General features: G+C 47.3%; 1 protein-coding gene across 1 annotated transcript in view; it reads left to right on the top strand.

Moving 5' to 3' along the window:
• BTBD8 (BTB domain containing 8) overlaps positions 1-18,699 on the top strand; it is a 541,977-nt gene that overhangs the window by 119,029 nt on the left and 404,249 nt on the right. The gene's annotated exons all lie outside the window — the stretch shown is intronic.

The raw sequence follows: 18,699 nt of genomic DNA, 5'->3' as shown, positions 1-18,699 counted from the left end.
GTCTTTTTTTTTTTCTTCTTTTGGCGTGCTTGTTCACTTTTAATGCACTATGCCCCCACCTCGCAGAGGAAGCATCCCATCGCCTCACAGCTCACACAGGCACGATTCCACACGCACCTTCACTGTGCTTGCGTCTTTTCTTTTTCTTTTTGTGTGCTTGCTCATTTTTTAATGCACTATGACCCCACCTCGCAGAGGAAGCATTCCATTGCCTCACAGCTCACACAGGCACGATTCCACACGCGCCTTCACTGTGCTCACGTCTTTTTTTTCTTCTTTGCGTGCGTGTTCACTTTTAATGCACTATGCCCCCACCTCGCAGAGGAAGCATCCTATCGCCTCACAGCTCACGCAGGCACGATTCCACACGCAAATCTCGTATGCGCCTCTCCCTCCACCTCATATGCCTCAATACCTCCGCTCCTTTTAAACGCCACCCCCATCCTCTCCCCGAGACACCAGAGCAGAGAAAATGCGCGGCTAAGACGTTCAAGGGTAAACAGCAAGTCGAGGAACAAGAAAGGTGGGCCTGTGTGCAAGGGAAACTGGGTTATGTGGCAGGCTCTGCAGGTGTATGCAATAACAAGGGGTGCATAAAGGGGTGCTGAAGAGATGAGGGTAACGTGGCTCCTCCCGACCCCCCCGCCCCTTCACTCGCGCTGATGCTTGCTACCCGCCGCCCCTAGACCACTTTAATAGTAGCGGAACCGGTGTGGCAATTTATTAATAACAGCAGCACTGCTTCCCTCACCTATCCTCCTCGCTTGACAAATGTGTGCGAAAGTGTTCACGTGTTCTCCTGAAACAGAATGAAAGCACAGCAAAAGGCACACGGTATATACAAATTACCATTTAAAGTGAGAGAGGTAAACCGGATTAGAGTGCTAGGTCTGCTGTAAGAATGCGATAGATGTGGGACAACACACCAGAAAACCGTAGCATGCAGCATCACGACAGTACTCGCCAGGCTGCAGCCACGTTGACGTAATTTGCTACCACTTCATAGCAGTCCCTGGGACATCCATGCAGCATTCCAGGGCGCCAAAACCTGACAAATCGCACATGGTTTTTACAAGCTTTCTGACTCGCAGGCAGATTGAAGTCAGTCGGTAACTAACCTCCAGTGGCGAGAGTTCACTAACTCAATATTTACCTTTCACTCCCCACCCAGGCACTTCCGGTAGATACCATCCCACCATGGCGACTGTGTCCACGGCTGTGTGAGACCTAGAAATCCCAATATTAGAAGTTTCAGTCCCTGCGTCAGTTACCCAACCGTCATCACCAATAGAAAGAGGACAATGTTACGAGGCAATGGCTTGGCTTCCGAGTTTCTCGTTTTTGTGCCTTCAAATGTGCCCAAGGGCAGCGCGGGCGCTGATTGGTTCTCATTACTGCTGCACCTATAACTACATTTGCTGCTGGCTTAGGCTTGTTCACATTTCTTCCTTCTTTTCCCAATGCCTAACTCTATTTCATTTCACCTTTTTTCCCCCCCTGCTGTCTTGCTTCCACTTTTCCTTCCCACAATATCCGTTTCTCCCCCTTACTATCTACTAATCTTTATTTCTTCCCTTTTACTTTTTGTCTTTTCCTTCAAACTGTAAAAAATATCCCAGGAATCTCAGCGCTCTCAAAACAGGAATAACAAATGCTGATTGTACTTGATTACTAGTGCACCAGACCAGTCACAATTACTATCTCATAATCGAAAGGTAGCGAGGGTCTGCTGCGCTCCAAACGGATAACTTGCAGGTTGTACAAGATCACAGCAGCAGAGGACTAGCCCACCACGCTATTTTACACAAGCTTTGAGTTTTGTTTAAAGTCCATTCCCTCGCACATTTCTCTGGTCCAAGTTTTTAGTTACAACTGTGATGCTACTTCTGTTTCAGATGCGAACTCCCAAACCCCTCCCCTCCTCCCTCTCAGTGGCGTGACTTCCATTCGTACAGCAGGTACAGTGGCACCGGGACCCAGAGCCCTGAGGGGCCCGTTGAGCCCTGATTATTGCAGTATTTTATAATTCAAACAGCAACCCGGGTGGCCCATTACACGCTGGCTACGCTACTGCCATTCACAATTTAGGGTACAAATCACATCTTAAATATTTACTCCCAGGATTTGCTGCAAGAAAACCTTCCACAAATCGGGAGTAAACTGCGCGAAAATTCATTTTTTTTGCACCCTCCATTAGAAGAAATATTGCCTGAATGGTTTATATGTATGTTTATGTAATTGTTTTGACTGCCAACGAATTTCAGAAAATAAATGTCATAGACCAGACGAGCACAGCACCACCATCTCAGCTTGACTCAGCACCACCGATCACGGCACCATTTCAACACCACAGCATCAACACAGCACTACCTCCGCATCAGTACAACACTATCGCAGCACCTTCCCAGCATCTGCACAGCATCACTCCAGCACGAGTCAGCGTCACTCATCACCACTGCAGCAACACCATCTGAGCTTCACTCACCAGCACCTGGGCACGACCACAACCACAGCATCACCTCAGCATCACTCAGGCCCAGCTCAGCACCACCCCAGCACAGTACCACCTCAGTATCACTCAGCACCAGGACAGCACCACCTGAGCACCACCGCAACACCAATGCATCAGTGCAGCAATACCTCAGCACCGTTTCTGCATCTGCGCAGCACCACTTCAGCACCAGTCACGGTCACTCAGGACCACTTCAGCAGCACCACCTGAACGTCACTCAGCAGCAGCTGAGCATTACTACAACCATCAGCACAACACCACCTCCGCATTATTCAGCCCCAGCGCAGCACCATCTTAACACCAGCGCACAACCTCAGCACTAGCACAACACCACCTCAGCTCCACCTGACTAGTAACACAGCACAACCTCAACATTAGTGCAGCACCAGCATCTCCTCAGCATCACTCAACACCACCACCTCAGCATCACTCTGCACCACCTCAGCATCCTTGAACAACACCTCAGTATCACTCGGCACCACATGAGCACCTCCTCCGCACAAGCACACCACCACCTAAGCACTACTTCAGTGGAACTCCGCATGATCTGAGCACCAGCACAGCACTACCTTGGCATTAGTGCAGCACTGCCACCTCTGCATCAGCGTAGCACCAGCACAGCATTACTCAGCACCAGCGCAGAATCTCCTCAGCATCACTCACCACCGCAGCACCACCTCCGTATCAGCACAGCACCACCTCCGCATCAGTGCACCACCAGCAAAGCACCAACTCAGTACCAGCGCAGCCCCATCACAGCATCAGCGTTGCACCGCCTCAGCACAACTTCCGCATTAGCGTATCACTCAGCATCAGTTCTGCACAAGCACACCACCACCTCAGCACCTTGTCAGTATAACTCAGCCTCACCTGAGCATCAGCATAGCATTATCTCAGCAACAGGAAAGACAAACTGGAAGACTGTGTATATATTTTTAGTTCAAAAGAAAATTTTATTAAGAGAATTAAGGGTGTTGTTACAAAATATGAAACTCAAAGGCAAGACATAAATAAAGATCATCCAAAAAATCACTACATTAACAATATATGAAATGAGCATAAAATAAAGAGAATAATATCTGTCAATTAGGAGAATAGACAATAAGGTAACGAAGAAGTAAAGAAAGTTAAGGGGATTCAAGGAGGTTTCAAGACTTCTTGCTGGCTCGGCTGTAAATGAAAAGAACGACTAGCAGATATCAAGATACATTGCAACAGGTGACCACAAATCTAGTCGTTTAGCTGCCATATGTAGAGGATATACAAAGGAAGTGTCCAATCTATGATTATGACAAATATTATACCACCAAGCTCTAAAAGAGATCTTGGAGAAGTCTTTCCAATTGGCTGTAATTTGCTGGAACGCAACTGCTATTAGTAAGTCAATGATGTTAACATTGGCCAAGCTCGCGACCGTGATGGCCGCACTGTAGCTCGGCTCCGTCAATCTTCCTGCCTGAATCGTAAATCCTGTACTTTATCCTGCCCCAAGGAGACACATTCGACGGAATATGGGAATATGAAAGGCTGCTTGCACTCACCGTTTGTCCCGGGAGCTCCTGGGTGCCGCGGATCTTGAGCTGTGCCCTTGTTTGCTCCGGAGCCTCCGTGGCGTGCAGGCCGGGGACTCGCCTGCGACGGTCGGCCGGAGCGGGGTATCGACGCCGACCCCTGGTGGAGGAGAGGTGTCAGCTGAAGAGGCCATTGTGCGGTTGGACCGGTGGCGACTGACTGGGCCCGGTCTGGCGGCCCGGGGGCCCAGCTGCGGGGCGCGGCCTCCCTCGGACCGGGGTTGACCGTACGGGAGGCTTGTCCCCCCTTTGTTCTCCTGTCCGGCCATCTTGAAGCCCTTCGCCCGGAATCGGCGGGTGGCGCCCATGAGACGGTGGCGCCGGCTACCCCCTGTGTCTTGGCGACCCATCTTTCTGCACCAAGATTGCCATTAGCGGGACCCGGCGAGACTCCGCTGGGCCTTGCTTGACGGCCCGGACCAGGGTTGAGGAACGGAGCGGCCATGTTGCGCCGACAAAATGGCGGTCGGCTGCCTGGGTCTCGGACCTGTTGGGGGCGGCGAAACTGGTCTGTCGAACTGCACGTTGGCTGAAGAGTGTGGGAGTGAACCCACGATTGGCGATGTCTTCGCCGCCTTGTGTTCCTGGCGTGCGACCATGGCCTTTGCCGCAGCTGTGCAAGATAACGGTTCTACCGCCGGGCCTGTTGGGCCGCCCCCCATGTGTGAGGCCCGACCGAGGGAATGTGCTGATTTGTCGCTCCCGGCTGTTGAAGGGAATGCGACCGCCGTTCATCTGGGAGTTCATATGTCTGTTGCCTCGAGTCTCCAGGAGGTTTTGCTTGAGTTGGACGTGGGAGAGGGCCCCACGCTGGGGTCCGTCCAGGTCAGTTTTCCTGGGGTACCCGGCGGCTTTTTGACTCTAACTGCTTTGAGGGTGTCCCATGGTTGTTCCGTGGGGGACACCTCCCCCCTTTGGTCGGCGGGACTGCACTCACGCTGCCTGCTGCTCCTGCTGATGCACTTCGCCAGTTTGGTCCGCGGCCACCATTGTTTGTATTGCTGCTCGAGACTTGGATCCCCTGTTTTGCACTCTTGGCCTGCTTTGTTCCGATCCTATGTACACTTCGTGCCTAACTGCTTGCTGTATTCTCCTTTACTGTGTACTAAAGTAATAATCAGGAGAGGACAGGGGTGAGATGGACTCGCCTCGGCGGACTGCTAACTAATGTGTGGAGATGAAGACTGCTCGCAGCTGTAACAGTATGACCAATTCCTCTTCATGTTCCTGATGTTTGAGTTTGTGTCGATTTCATCTCGATGTGGGTCCTAATTTTGTTAAGGCGGGGGGTGGGAGCTGGAGGTTCGATTGCATATCTCCTCTCCCACTGGTTTCTTCTTCCCCCTTTCCTTCCTCTTTTTCTCTGTAGTGTTCTTTCCTTACTTTCTGATTCTTCTGTATTTCGGGTTCTACTTAGGGCGACAGGCACGCTGCAGGGGGGTAGGCCGTAGCCTTCTGCAGGGGTGCAGGGTGGTGTGGGTGGGATGGGGTTAGTATATTGTTCGTTTTTTCTTAGTTCTATGGCTCTTTTGTATCCCTTTATCGGGACGCTGTGCCCGCACGCATACTCCATGGGGTGTTCACTGGCTGTGTAGGACATGACTTCTTCGCGTTAATGATAAGGATAGCACACTTACATTTCCTACTTGCCTCGACCCCGAATGTGGGTCCTAAGTATTGTGAGCCTTATTCGCCATGGGGCGCGTACTGCGGCGCTGCGTTCCTTCTTCATTGTTTTTCATATTCCTTCTTCTACCCTTCCTCTCCTTTTCCCCTTCTTTGGGTTAGTGTAGCGGATGGCTATCTTTGTGTTGCTGTTCTGACTCCCTTGATTGGTATCAGCACATATTCAAGTGGTGACGGGTAGACGGTGGGCGGCGGTGGGAACTGTTTTGAAATGGGGGAACTATGCGTTGCCCTTGCCAATTGTTGCTATTTTTTCTGATTCTAACTGCTCCCTTGTACTGCTGCCTCACCAACTGCCCGCCATAGGAATTCGGAAATTGATAGTTGCAATTGTTCCTGCTATACTTCCTACTATATTATAAAATTAACCTTCTCTTATCCTGCTCCTAGCGGTTATACTGGGCCTTTTAATGTTTACTGATTGTTCACAGAACGCTGAGGAACTGCTGGAGAATTTCTATCCTGTTTTGTGCGCCCGTAATGTGTTGTGGCCGGCCTTATTGGTTGTAGGACCGTATTTGTACGCTTATGCTTGCACAATAAAGGTTTTAAAAAAAAACAAAAAAATGATAACATTAAGCGTAACAATGTCCCAACAAGGAGAAAGACTTCCCAAAAAAACATGAGTAAAGAAAAAGGGAAGTTGAGTGTGAAAAATCGAGTTGATTTGAGACCATACCCGTTTCCAAAAATTATGTACATGAGGACAAGCAAAAAGCATGTGAAACAAATCTGCATGCGGGGAAGAGCATGTCCAACAGACATCTGATACTGTAATAAATCTTTCGCTTAAATCTCTTGGTGTGAGAAGAAGTCTGTTGTATAAGAAAAATAATGTCTGCGTTATATTAGCAGCCCTAGACGCTTTCCGAATTTTTACCCATATTTTATTCCATAAGACACTGGCCAGGAAGTAGCAAGGTCACATTCCCATAATTCTTCTGTTTTGGATTTTGACCGAACAGAGTCCATGTTAGTGTTATGAAGATATTTGTATATAATGGAAGCCTTGGAAGTGTTTTTCAAAAAATTATGTAATTATGATGCAGAATTAGGAGTAGGAAAAGGCGCAAGTGTAGTAGATAACTGGGTATATGTAGTCATAACCGCTTCTTTGAGTAAAAGATATTTGCGATTGAGGGAAGTAGGTAAATTAAATCGTTGACTGAGTGATGAGAAAGGTAAGAATTGTGATTGTGGGAATAGTTGAGGGATCCAAATTTACCCCCTCTGGCGCCAGGTTTTTACAATAAAAAGGTTTATTATTGAGAAGTAAACTTTTATTATGCCATATGGTAGAATTAAGGAAATCCTCCACAGTATTATATATATATATAGTAGGAGAGGAGGAAGATAGAAGGAGTTTAGATGTTAATTTGATTATAGGTCTGGACAATGTTTGCGGCTTACGTGAAAAAGAGAGGTACTCCGTAAAGGTGTAGGGGGATAAAAAGAGACGTTCAATTGTGGTCCATAAAGGACAATGTTCTGCAAGATCCCGCAACCAAAGGGAGGCTTGGCGTAAGAGGAATGCCTTTTGATAAGCCTGGAAATCCAGAAAATTAACTCCACCGTACGACTTAGGTCGCATTTATCTAAAAAGAGACATTCAGGCCTTCTTTCTATTCCATAAAAAGGAGGAAAGAATGGAGTTAATCTTTTTAATTTTTTTAATGGAATAGGAACCGGGATATTGGAAATAGTATACATAACGATAGGAGACAGCATCATCTTTATGGTATCAAGGCGACCCCACCAAGAGAGATGAAGAGGATGCCACCTAGCAGTCAAATCTGAAATCTTTTGAATACATTTGTTCATACAGAGCGACACTGTGTCAGGGATAGAAGAAGTGACATGCAGACCTAGATATTTTATGTGAGTAGAACTCCAAGTAAAATTGGAGGCACTAAAATCTGTTTTAAAAGTGTATTTAGTTAAAGGAAACATTTCACATTTGTCATTATTTAATTTATACCCTGAAATTTTGGAATATTCCTGAACCTCAGCCAGAAAAGCAGGGATCGAGTCATCAGGTTTGGAGAGAAAAAGTAAGATATCGTCAGCGTAAGCTGCAAGTTTGACATGAGAGTGCAATGAGTGGAAGCCGTGTAGGTTAGGTTTCTGACGTTATTTAGAAAGAAAGGGTTCTAGGGCAAGGTTAAAAAGAAAGGGGGATAAAGGACAATCTTGGCGTACACCTCTACCTAAGTCAAAAAAAGGGGATAACAAACCATTAGTGCAGACTGATGCCCTGGGATTAGAGTAAAGTAGGGAGACTAGGGAAAGAAATTTAGGGCCAAAAATAAACCATTTAAGGCCATAAAACAAATATGACCATTCAACTTTGTCAAACGCCTTTTCAGCGTCAAGAGCAATCGCTGCGAGAGAATTATTTAAACGTGGGGTTTTAGATAAAATGTTAAAGAGAAGTCTTGTATTATCTGTTATAAAACGCCCTTTAACAAAACCAGATTGTTCCTTGCCCAACAAATCTGGTAAAAAGGAGTCCAGCCGAATCGCTAATGCCTTAGCAAAAATGTTGTAATCAATATTTACCAAGGAAATGGGCCTGTAATTTTTGCAATGTTTAGGGTCTTTACCCTCTTTGGTTATAAGACATATATATGTGCTTTGGAAAAGGAACCCGAGGAATTACCTAATGCGGTGAAAGAGTCTAGTAGAGAGTGTAACCTAGGTAGAACTAGTTTTGAAAAATAAAGGTAAAACTCGACCGTGAACCCATCTGGTCCAGGTGCTTTGTCTTTTTTAAGACATTGGAGGGCTTTAAGTAATTCTTGCAGTGAAAGGTCCATCTCCAGGGGGGAAAGATCGGGAAGTGGATGTTGGGGTTTATGTATACTGGAAAAAAAATGTGACAAAGACTGGGTAGTAGGTTGAGTTTCAGAGGTGTACAAAGTTTTATAAAAGAGAGTAAATTGTTTTAAGATATCTGCATCTTTACATTGCAACTCGGAATGTGTGTTATAAACAGACTCAATATTCAACTTATTATGTTTAACCGTTAGATAATTAGCCAAAATTTTCCCCGCTACTTTTTTTACCCCCATAAAATTTCGCACTAGATTTTAACAAAAACAAAGAGTAGACTTCTTATTAAATTGCATTTTGGCATTAATGAGGGCTGTTAAACAATCTTTAGAATGGGAGGTGTAATAAAAGTGCTCCAATCTCTTAATTTTCTGAAGAAGATCTCCAATGTACTTGCGGCCAATTTTACGCTTTTTCGCAACAAAGCCAATAACGAAGTCTCTTGCAGATTCCTTAAAGGCATCCCACAAGGTGGAAGGGAGTATGGAGGGAGATTGATTGATCAAAAAAAAACTCATTAAAGAAATTAGTGAAAGAATCTGTAAACTTTGGTCCTAAGAGATGGCGCTTCAATAACACTCTCCTACTCGATCCAGTCGTTTTGGGTAGGATATCAATAATTATGGAAACAAGGGCATGATCTGATAAAAGAATGGGGCCAATCTCAGCAACAGTGAGAGTTTGTGCTATGTGGTGAGAAGCAAAAACATAGTCGATCCTTGATTGGGAATGATGAGATGGGGAATAGAAGGTGAATTCTTTAGTGGTTGGATTACACAGACGGCAAGCATCAATAAGTTTATGTTGCGAGACTGCCTGAACAAAGGATTTATGGGATTTATTAGGAACAAATGCGACTTTGGACATTCTATCAATGAAGGGGTCGAAAATTTGATTACAGTCGCTTGCCAAAACCAAATTATCATCTATAGATTGAGTTATAGTTTTGGCAAACGTGGACCAGAAAGAAGGATTGCCACATGTTGGAGCATATACATTCAGAAGGGAAATTGGAACACCCTTGAGAGACTGTTTAACATTTAGCCATCTACCATTTGTATCAAATTCTTGAGATGATAAAGAATACTGTAGAGATTTACGACATAATATCATCACTCCATTGCGTTTGCCATCCCCAGGAGAGTTGAAAGCATGACCTACCCAACCTCTTTTCAATTTTAATGATTCAACATCAGAAAGATGAGTTTCTTGTAGGAAAGCGAAATCTACGTTTAATTTAGCTAAGTGGGACAAAATTCTTTGTCTCTTAATGGGGGAGTTTAAACTCTTAACATTCCAAGTAATAAGTTTTAAAGACACAAAGCATTATAAACGCAACAATCCAGTGAGATGAAATGGAAAAGAACCAGAAGAAAGCTCATTTCGTGCAGAAGACAGCAAAAGTGAGAAGTAAGGGAGGATGAAGAGTAATAGGAAAGTAAGAGATAGTACTGAAGTAAGTATAAGAATCAGAGATGGTTCACAGGAGGAGCCAAGCTGGCGACCGAGATGGCTGCATAGACGCTCAGCTCCGTGAGCCTTCTCACCCCCCGCATACATCCTGGCAACTATCCTGAGCCGTAACGGCATATTTAAGTAGGCGAAGGAAAACTTTCACGGACCGTTTGCTCCTGAGGCTTTTACGTGCGGCAGACCCGTGGAAATGTCCCAGACTGTTTTGCGGCCTTCATAGAGCTGGGACCGGGGTGTCGAGTGAGATGAGCAGCCGGCCGCGACTGCGACAACAGCGGCCACTGGTGGAGGTGAGGAGTCGGCTGGAAGGCACCGGAGATCTGATGGGCCGATGGCGACAGTGACGACCCAGTTCATCTAGCGGAGTGCCTCGTGGGATATGCGGTAAAGCAGGGTCGAGGGGAGTGCACGATACTTGGCCCCCTTCCAGTGTTGTGTCCGGGCATAACTAATGGCTTCTCCCGGATCCGGCAGGCGGCTCCCAGGGAGCGGCGGAGATTTTGTTTAGCCTTTTGGTGGCCCTTCGCTGGGAAGCCTGCCTTGACTTTCTGGGTCCTCGCAGTGAACCCTGTTGCGCCCTGTTGTGGGGCCCGGTCCCGAGGTGAGGTGGAGAAGGGCGAGGCCGGATCAGCTAAGATGGCGGCTGGCACCCTCTTACGCAGACCACATCCAAGCAGAGAAGCTGCTGTGCGGGAGAGTCTTGGGGTCTGGCGACACGAGAAAGAGCCCACGTCCAAAGATATACTGGCTGCGCTAACCACCCTGCATACGACCCTGATCCGTGACGCCCGGGATCTGGGAAGAAGGATGGCCGCCATTGTTATCCCACCGTTCCACACGGGCATAGTTCGATCTCAAGGAAGCGCCGATGTGCCCGCCTCTGCGTCAGTGATGAGTGCTCCAGCTACGCCTATGTTCGTAGAGACGCTGGAAGACCCGGTTCATGAGATAGCCTTGGACAGATCTGTTGTACATGTGAGTGACTCGTCGGGGCACATATCTAACCAGCGGCTGGGGAAACAACGCCGATCTATGGTTTGGGCTGCCCCGGCGACGTTTCAGCGCTTGCCGGATGGTGTGACTCTTTCCCTGGCTGGTGAGACTGTGTTCGGACTGGAGGTTGTTTTTGGGGCTGATACTGACACAGACGGATTTCCGCCATACATATTCGGCTGGGTTTTGGTGGCTGAAGTCCCATGGAGTAACAACACTGCCCGGTCCGCCCGGATCACTTGGACCCTCCACGCTGCTCTGTATGCCGATTGATAAGTGGACGTATGTTGGTACTACTGATAGAAAAGGTCAGGGGTGAGGCCGTCTAGGACTTAGTTGACTTGTTGTTGGCTGATGGTGATTTGGGGGACACTCGGCGGGGATGTTATTGATTGTGCTATCGGTGATCAATGTTTCCATGGCTATTCTGATCTTGCTTTTAGGATGTTTACTGTGCGCGGTGGTGGGGGGGGGGGCGGGTGGCCAGATCGATGGCCCTCCTCCACATTTTTCTTCTTTTTCTTCCTTTTTCTCTTTCTATATTTCGGGTCTCCTATTTAGGGCGACAGGCACGCTGCTGGAGGGGGGGGGGGTGGTGGGGGGGGGGTAGGCCGTAGCCTTCTGCAGGTGTGCAGGGTGGGGGGTAGGGGGATGGTGTTTGTTAATTTGTCCCTTTTTTTGTTTCTATGGCCCTTTTGTCTTTCTTCCCTTTTGATGTCGTTGTTTTTCATGTTTCCTACAGTATGTTTCGTTTTGAGGGGTGGGGTGCAGCTTTGCTACGGAACGTGTTTGTTTTTACATTTATCCTGACTCGTATGCCTTACCCCCAGTACTTCAAAAGTATTTGCACTATTTGCGGATTTCCTGCTTCATGTTTGCTATGGTAGGACCATGTATGACCGTATGGCATTGATTCTGAGTTTTTCTTTATTGTAAAATGAACCTTCTCGAATCCTGAATCTTGATCAGTACGCTTGAATACAAGTTATATCCTGGACACTTATTAGACCCCGATTTTCGGGCTGCTGCATTTTCCCACATTGATTTGCTGTACTTACGACTTGACTAGCGGCCGGCCTTGGTGGTTGTAGGCCCATGCTTGTACTTGCTTGAAGTAACAATAAAGGTTCTCAAAAAAAAAAATTCAAAAAAAAGCATTAGAGATGGTTGTAAAGTAAGAAGTACTGTGAGGAAACAAAAAGAAAGTAACACCCAATAATTCAAAACGGAAGATAAGAATTAAGATGAAACACATACCTAGAAAAAGAGAACGAGGAAAAAGGAGAAGTGAGGAAAATACGATCAGAAGAAAACGGGGGGGAGGGTGGAACCACATGGGGTAGGCGACATCACCGGGGTCCAGCGAACGGGGAGCCAGGGAGACATCACGGAACAGGGACAAGAAAGAATCTCTATGGAGACAAAAACAAACAAAAAAAATACTTTTGAGAAGATACTGCTGAGTAAAAACACGAACAGGATTATCTAACAATGAACAAGCATGCAAAAATCCATGAACAAACAATGAATAAACATTTCAGAAACGAAATATAACAATTTCAGAAGAAACTAAACTCTGCGAAGAGAAGTCGGAACATAGACAAACTCAAAAGCATTCTCAGGTATTAAATGAAGAAGGGCCTGAGAAATCCATGCTGGTTGTCTTGCAGGAGTTAATGAAACTTTGTGAGCGTTGTTGTCTTGTTATTATGAGTGACTTTGAAGAGGCAAGGGTGGAAGAGGCCATAACGAGCCCCCATTGCTCTCTTGTTCAAAAAAGCCTTGCGTCGGTTAGCCGTGGCTTTGGCATAGTCCTGCGCAAAAAACAAGGATGAACCAGACCAAGTGATTTTTGGAGAAGCTATAACTACTGAAAGAACCTTCAAGTCTGTATACTCTAGGCAGTAGAGAATCACTGTTCTTGGCCTTAGTGCCGCCGATGCTTGGGATGGGATCCGACCCAGACGATGTGCACGTTGAATATTAAGGATCGTTCCCTCTGGCATGTGCAACAATTTAGGAAGGAGTGACTTAAAAAAGGTGATGGTCAGACCCCTCGATGCCTTCCCCCAGGCCGTAGATGCGGATATTATTCTGTCTGTTACGATTTTCGAGATCTTCCACTTGTTTCTGAAGTGTGGAAACTTGTAAGTGAAGATGAGAAACATTGACACAGGTTTCTTTTAGAGACGAGACACTTTGCTCCACTGAAGAGACTCTCGTCTCAAGCTGGGACCAATTGTCCGTCAGAACCTGCAATTTAGTGTTAGTTTCTTCCATGAAGGGTCGAAGAGCCCTAATTTCTTCTAGTAGTAGCTCCATAGAAACCAACGAAGTTGACTTGGGTGGTGAGGTAGGGTCCTTTTTCAGTCTTTTAGTATCAGATTTTCCTGAGACAGCTGACGAGGGCTCCATTGTGAGGTCAGAATTCTGAGAGGAAAACACCAAGGAATCTTACAGTTTGGAGAACTCAGAAAAAATCTTTGAGTTTTTGACAAATTTGTGCGTTGAATTGAGAGATGAAGATTTTAACGCTTTTAATCTGTCCATAAAAAACACCCAGAATGCTCCTTTCCGAATGAATGCAGGTGAGTAATTCCCAGTGGGACTAAGGCAGCATTAGAGCAGATATATTCAGAGAAAACAAAAAATAGAAACAGTTTAGCGCCAATAAATTGAGAGTTCCATAGGCAGACAAAAAGAATGGAATACGTGAAACTCTTCTGCGCAGTCGAGGAGTATATAAATTTCAAGCCGTATGTTGTGTAAAATCAGCCATAAAATAAAAAGTTGCAGTGCGTCGTGATGGCAACATACAAGGAGCAACTTGTGAAATCCTGGACATGTTCAGTAGAAAAAAGAAAAGTAAATGCCATGAAAAAATATTATTTAATCAACAGTTGAAGAAACCTTCTGAAGGAATCCTTGTGTGGTATAAAATGGCTGCCCAACACAAAGAGAAAGTAAATATGCAATAAGGAAGCTGGAAGTTTAAGGGAAACCTCGAGAAATGCCTTTTCCAACAGAATGGGTTTCCTAACTCCACCCGCTATACCTCTCATGATGTATGAGGTTTGTTTGGTAAATAAGGGCAATGTTGCGGCGAAACAACAATGAAACGCGCGGCCGCACATAAAAACAAAATGGCGGCTGCAGTAAAAACAAAGCCGCGAGTCGACTTACTAAAGATATTCTCTCGAAGTATGGCGGTAATGGGTGAGCCAATAAGGCGAAAATGTGCCGCAAACCTTCACACAATCATTTCCGTCTCCATCAGCAAAGCCCACGAGCCGCCATCCACCTCGGGCGCCAAGCCACGCCCAACAGTGTATATATTAATTTTCTTTTAATAGGGTCGTTCGTTTGTACATAATGTTTACTTGTTTACTGTATGTATGTAAAGCGCTCTGATACCTACGGGTCAAGCTAGAGCGATATATTAAACTTTTAAAATAAAAATAAATAAATAAAAATTGTAAATGACAAAGCTATTAGTTTTGCTATTCTCAAAACCAACACATAAATAAAAAATTTGTCATTTACAATACCAATAGCTTCATCCATCTCCAACCTCAAATCACTTACCAGCATTTCATCAAAGTTTTAACTCCGGTCCGATGCCCTTTCAAGGCCATTATTTGGGACACAGATTGCGCTGTAGACGACAGGTCAGGCCAGGCCAGCTCCGTAATGATGAAGAAAGGGAACTGAACTACATAAAGTTCCAGATTTTGTAGTAGTTGGCTGCAACAACTTTTGCAGGTTGGGAAGGCAAGTTAACCCAACCGTTTTCTTTAGCATCATAGGGTGTAGTCCGTGATGCTAATGGACCCACCCACTCCCTATGACGACATTGGAAGGGGAGGGGTGGCAATATTAACTGGCATGCTGCCACGCCCCAGGCTGATGCTCATACCGCCCGGGGCTGCTGCAAAAAGTGATGCTACTAGGGGAGGAAACTGAAGGCCCCAGATATTAGCAGGGCAGGGCTGTAATGACTTAAGCCCTTGGACCTCCACGATAGCTTGCGCATTCTCACTAGTGTCTGCCTGGCTGCCTGACTCTTACGTTATGATGCCAGTACTGTGAGCACTCAGCAGCAGCCACTGGCAATATGATATCGGCGTCAGGTGTGTGCAAGGAACGTTTTCCTATGTATGTGGTGTAGGAGAGTAGGGTCTGCAATCCTATGATCACCCAGATTTTTTGCTTTTGTTTCACTGGTTTACGACTTTCTCTGGCTGTGGGCCTGCTAATCAGACCCACAGCCTGGCTGTTCTCTCTCTAAATTACAACATGTACCCTAGGTGCATTTACCAATTGGTACTGGGCCACCCTATCAGACCCTGTAACTCAGGGCATGGGTGTACCCAGGGCTGCCAGGGGCTGCATCATGTATTATGCCACCCCTGGCTGGCCTCCTAAATTTAACACAACTGGCTACATGACAGCTGGGGCAAAGTCGTGTAATCACCCTTTGCTGTAGGTGTAGTATACCTATACCTAACCCTAAAATGGACACACAGATTCCTATCAGTCACTCCTATGGCAGGCCTTGACAATCCTGAAGGCAGAGTGCTTGGAATCGTGTGAGATGGTGCTCTGGCATGAGCTGAGCCTGTCTGCAGCTTGCGGAACCAAGTCCTAATAGCTGTTCCATGATAACGCATACCATATACTCTTAAGTGCATTATAATCCTCGCGGTTAAATGCTAACTTTGGTATTGCTTTATCAAAACATGTCGAGTAAGGTGTCATACGAATTGGAATACTAACCCCTCGCCAATTCTGGCGACGGGGTTAGCATTCCACCCTTCTAGAGGGACACGACATGTATGTAACTGTGAACCCCGGTTAAAGTTAACTAAAGCCTCAGCTCCACAAAATGGATGCTGCCACCACAGACACGAGTCTGACCCCCTGCAGCTGGGAGTCCTTCCAGCGAGGGGAGCCTGGACAAAGGGTTTCCTGTCAGGGGCGGTGCTAGCACCGTCCCAGACATGGTTTTGTGTATCCTGGGTAGGCAGGGCTTTTCAGGAAGGTGACTGCTGAGTGGCACCCCGGTGCTCACTACGCATAGGCCGGTCAGAACCAGTTCCAGGGGCACACCAGCCCCTGGCCTGGGGAAAGTCCGGCATGGCAGAGGGGTGTAACCACCCCCCTCCTAGTCCCACCCATAGGCAGGACCTAGTCACCGGGTCAGCCCCCTTTTTTAGTATAAAGATGGGAGCGGGCCCCCTGTTAAAATTAGATCATCTTTGGAATCAAGACACGACTTTCTGCGAAAGGACATCAAGATTTCTTCTTCAAGATTCTCCCTTGTGGCTAAGGAGTAGTCACCCTGCATCAAGCGGGCACCATCCTAAGAACACTGCGGTCTGCTGCAAGTCCTTCTTCACGAATCCGACGACCCAGTTCGACGAGACCCGGCTTCCCTGGTACCTCTGACCTCTACTCACCTCTACAGCAAAGCTGAGAACTGTGAGTGCGACGAGACCTCGAGGGACCGACGATCGCCAAGACTGCACGACTTCTTTGCAACAAGCCCAACGAGTCTTCCACTGGTGAGTGCTTTGGGGTCCGAGAAGCCCCAACCCTGAGCAGCTCCAGCACCGAAGATCAGCCCTCCAGCATCTCCACGATCTGCGTGGGGCCCTTCTGCTTTTGCGTGCTCACCGCGCTGTGTGGCTACTAGCCGGCTGGCTTGTGGCCTTCTACACGACGCCCGATGACATCACTGCTGCTGGTCGGGTTGCTCCAGACTGGCCTTTGCTTCCTTCTTCAAGAGAGGCACCCCGGACCCTCCTGGTCCACTCCAGACGCCATTTTGAGTCCACCGCGTGGGCTTGAATTTGCCAAGGCTTTGTTGCCCAATCCTGGGTCCAGCGACGCCGACAGCTTCAATCTTCGTGGGACAGCTCGCTCCTCCATCCTGGTCGCCGACAACGCCTCCTGGTCCGTGAGATCTGCGAGCACAGCGTCACCCACTCACCTAGTCGAGGTGACTACCATCCGGTGCCCTCCTGGTGCCACCTGACTACTGGCTAGTAGTCACAAACTTGGTCCCCTCTGCTTTCAGGTGTCATCTTCCTTCGATCCAGGCTTGGATCCATCGAACTTTCTTCACTGGTCGCCTGCCAGCAACTTCTTTCTTCCAGGCTCCTGGTCCGTCTACGAGGATTCCCGACATCTTTTGAGTCCTATGCAGCTGCAGCCCCTGGGCTAGGTAACTTCGGCATTTCGGTGCCCCAGCATAGCCTCACTATCCAAGGGTCAGAATCCACTTTCGGTTTCCTCCTACCAGGTCGGGTTCGCCCGAGAACACTAACTTTGCAATTCCTAGCTACCATAGACTTTGTCCCGCATCACGCGTGAGAGTGCACACTCTGCACCCGAGTCCCCTGGGTCTCCTAGAAGTAATCTAACGATTCTATAGTCAAGTCCTAGCGATTCCAAAGGCTATTGGTACTGTACTTACCTGCTAGTAATTTCGCATTCCACTTTCTGAGTATATGGTTTTCCGTGCCCCTCGGGCATTTGTATATACTGTGCTAACTTAAGTATTTTTGTAAGAGTTTTGGTTTGTGCTTAGTACCCTGTCCTCATAAAGAGTACAGGGCTGTTGTGATTCTTAATAAATAACTGTTTATTTTCATAACACTTGTGTGGTGTCCTTTCACTGGGTATTCAAGGGGTATATGTGTAGTAAACCGCTGGCTTAACACGCCCTCTCGAGTCTTTAGCCTTAGACTGCTCGTATCCACGCTACTAGGATAGCTGGTCTATAAGGTTGACTTACAACCAATCATCAATAAGGGTTGCTGGACTGATACATAGTGTTCACTAGAATAGTGAGCACTGCATATCAGGCCACCTTCTCACATGTGGCATACACACTAATAATTCAATAATCCCCGTACACAACGTGTAATGTGATTATTATTTAAGCAGTGGTGATGCCGGTTGGCACATACAGTACGAAAATTAGGGGGGGCGCAGCCCCTCAGCCCAAAGGTAGCCGCAGCCCCTGGTGGGTTCTGAGCTTGATCATAGTTGCATTCTTTAGGTCAGCGCTCCATTTTAGCCTAATCAGCAGTGAGAGGCCCTTATATGGTTGCTAGGCAGGGATTAAGAAGGCGCCGTCGAAGCTGCCTCCTGGTTGAGGTGCCCATATTCTCCACCACTTGCTCACCACCACTGCTGTAATACTGCAATGCCGGAATGCCCCCACCACTGCTGTAGTACTGCAATGCTGGAATGCCCCCACAACGCTACCCCCCGAATGTCCTTCTGCAGGGAGAAGCCCAGTTGTACAAGCTGGGTTAAATGCAGCTAGCAGCAGCCAGTGGTATGGCAGGAAAGTGCTGCAACCAGCAGTGATTGGCCTGAAATCCTCCGCCCCACTATGATCACTGCTTACCCGAACCAACTCCACCTGGGCAGTCTCACTCCTGGAACGGGTAGCCTCTTTGACCGCTAGCCTGGAGCCGGGACAGATGAAACAGCGAATGTGGCTTACTATCAGCGCTGATATGGGGCAGCAGGAGAGGAGCCGGACTCGCTCTCTGCAAAACTTGGCAAAAGCCTCACGCTCAGTCCCGCTCTGCCTCAAGGCTCCCTGGACTCACTTCT

This window comes from Lissotriton vulgaris, chromosome 1_1 (assembly GCF_964263255.1).
Source record: "Lissotriton vulgaris chromosome 1_1, aLisVul1.2, whole genome shotgun sequence".
NCBI lineage: Eukaryota > Metazoa > Chordata > Amphibia > Caudata > Salamandridae > Lissotriton > Lissotriton vulgaris.
The sequence above is the reverse complement of the archived record's forward strand: the minus strand, read 5'-3'. Positions and strand labels throughout refer to the sequence as shown.